Raw genomic sequence first — 2,500 nt, forward strand, 5'->3', positions numbered from 1 at the left:
TCTCTCTCTCTCTCTCTCTTTCTCTTTCCGGCGTTCAGTCCCCGACCGTCCAAGTGGTTGGGCACTATTCCTTAATTCCATCCCAAATACTAATCCTAACCCCTTCCAAGTGCTATATAGTCGTAATGGCTTGGTGCTCCCCCTCCCCCCCTGATAATTCCCTTCCCTTGCTCTCTCGTTCTCTCTCTCTCTCTCTCTTACTCTTTCTATTTCTCGTTCTCTCTCTCTCTCTCTCTCTCTCCCCCGCCATCTTGTTCTTTCGCTCTCAGCTCAATCGCAATCAATGTTTCTTCTCCAACAAAATTGTTGTACAATTTCCACCTTGTGTTGTAAATTCCCTTCAACTACCTCTGTTTCATCTGTTTTTTCCCCCTCTCCTCCTTCCCCTCTTCCCCCTCCTCCTGTTTCCCCTCCTCATCTTCCTCCTCCTCCTCCACCTCCTATTTTTCCTCCTGGGTCCTCACCCCCTCCTACAACGAATCACCACGCGGGCTACAACACAAACCATTTAACTGCCAATAACATGGTGCTGACTGCTTCTACTCCATCGGTCCAGTGTCAAACGCAACAGGAAAACACAAAGGAAAGGCTTTTAAGATGTGAGAGGGGAGAGAGGTGGGGGAGAGAGAGAGGGTGAGAGGGGGGGGGAGGAGGAGGGGAAGTGGCTTTGATGTGTCTGGGGGGAGGGGGAGAGTGGGGGGAGTTGGGGAGGGGGACATGTCAAGAGGTCGAGGCAGCGAGCTGGAACTAAGGAAGTGCATGAGATGTGTGATGCTGCATGATGGGGTGATGCTGTGGCGAGAGATGAGTGATGCCGTGGCGACAGATGAGTGATGCTGTGATTAGAGATTTGGGTGATGCTGTGGCGAGAGATGAGTGATGCTGTGGCGAGAGATGAGTGATGCTGTGGTTAGAGATTTGGGTGATGCTGTGGCGAGAGATGAGTGATGCTGTGAATTGTAAAGATGCTGAGGGGGGGTCAACAAGAAAGACAGGGGGAGGTGGTTCTATATTAATATTTATGTCTTATGTTTTAATATTCTCAATCTTTCTTATGTTTTCTTCACTGTCGAGGGAAGTTGAAAAATTAACTCTCCAAAGTTCATTTTCACACTTTTAATTTGGTCTGACGCCCAGGGATGCGTTTCGCAAGGTCACTTCTTACATTCTCAAACACAATTTTACCATGTTTAGCCCTGGCTTATATTATATATATATATATATATATATATATATATATATATATATATATATATATATATATATATATATATATATATATATATATATATATTATAAACAGCTTAGATTGAATATAATGGTCTGATGCTGCTTGAATTCCATTGTAATAACTTGTAATCCTTGGAGCTCTGCAGATGTGCCGGAAATCCAGAGAGAGAGGAATGCCTTGCGAATTTCATGCATATAAAACAGTTTACTGAGCTACGATATCCTGTTTACCCAGAACAAAATATTAAAACAAACAATTTAGGACAGTCTAATAGCCTCTGGTGGAAGACTTTTTTGCAGAAATTTTCAGCTGAATGGCCCGCTAAAATATACATATGTTATAAATGTTATAGACTTTAACTGTGTTTACGAGTTCAATTGTATTCTAATGTATGAGATTACGTGATATCGTAAAAGATAAAGGAGGATTTCCACCACAGGTGAAGTACGGTATGCCTTCTGAAGAGTATTCATAGTGTCTAAAATCGTATGGAGTAATTTGTTTTTGAGTTTGCTGCTGGATGCGGCCGGTGCAGGCTTAAGGGTTAAACGCTGACAGCTGTTGAGACCATTCCCAGTGACTTAATGGTTAGGAAACAGTGAAAAAAGATATTTTGGTCATTGATATTGTCTCACACACACACACACACACACACCCACACACACACACACACACACACACACACACACACACACACACACACACATACACACACACACACACATACACACACGACAAGTTTAGGGTGGTAACAGATGCTCAAGCAAGTCATAGTGTCAGATGAGTAAACAAACAAGAACAGGATGGTTCGTACTCTGAAAATATAATTCAGAAAAGCACGGATGTAAATAAAATGAAACCATTGGTTGAGAGACATACCTGCTTCAAGACAATGATCTTGGAGCGCTTCCTTGGCAAGTGATAACAACTCAATGAATGACATCAAAGAGAAGAAAAAACTAACGCAGGCAGCACAACAGCCAAGTAAAACAAGAAAATAGCAACAGAACAACATTAACAAATCGAGAATTGCCTTGTAATAACAGACATAACAACGAACGTTCCCCTCAGATTTCACAATCCTCTTGTCGGTGACACATCCCTCTCCTGTCCAATACGACACATCTCATCCCTGTCCAGAACGACACTACCTATCCCCACCAACCTTTCCCTCATTCAAGGATATCCTCTCCACCGACTCCACAAAAATAGTCTGGACAGCCTCAAAATCTGACACACTAATGTAGATGAAGTGACAATTAAACTGGA

The 2,500-nt window shown here is 42.7% G+C and overlaps 1 protein-coding gene across 1 annotated transcript in view; it reads left to right on the forward strand.

Moving 5' to 3' along the window:
* Positions 1 to 2,500, forward strand: part of LOC123768371 (uncharacterized) — a 291,394-nt gene that overhangs the window by 260,704 nt on the left and 28,190 nt on the right. The gene's annotated exons all lie outside the window — the stretch shown is intronic.

Source organism: Procambarus clarkii, chromosome 35 (assembly GCF_040958095.1).
Source record: "Procambarus clarkii isolate CNS0578487 chromosome 35, FALCON_Pclarkii_2.0, whole genome shotgun sequence".
Lineage (NCBI taxonomy): Eukaryota > Metazoa > Arthropoda > Malacostraca > Decapoda > Cambaridae > Procambarus > Procambarus clarkii.